Genomic DNA, 318 nt, shown 5'->3' on the forward strand with positions numbered 1-318 from the left:
GAATAAAAGCCAACAACCCTTAAAACCAAAAGGCAAGGGTGAAAAGGATCCAAGGCTTTGAGCATCAGTGGATAGGAGGGCCCAAGGAAATAGTTCTAGGTCTAAGCGGCTAAATCAAGCTATCCCTAACCATGCGCTTGTGGCATGCAGGTCCAAGTGAAAAACTTGAGACTGAGTGGTTAAAGTCATGATCCAAAGCAAAAAGAGTGTGCTTAAGAGCTCTGGACACCTCTAACTGGGGACTTTAGCAAATCTGAGTCACAATCTGAAAAGGTTCACCCAGTCATGTGTCTATGGCATTTATGTATCCGGTGGTAA

This window comes from Arachis duranensis, chromosome 2 (genome assembly GCF_000817695.3).
Source record: "Arachis duranensis cultivar V14167 chromosome 2, aradu.V14167.gnm2.J7QH, whole genome shotgun sequence".
Classification (NCBI taxonomy): domain Eukaryota; kingdom Viridiplantae; phylum Streptophyta; class Magnoliopsida; order Fabales; family Fabaceae; genus Arachis; species Arachis duranensis.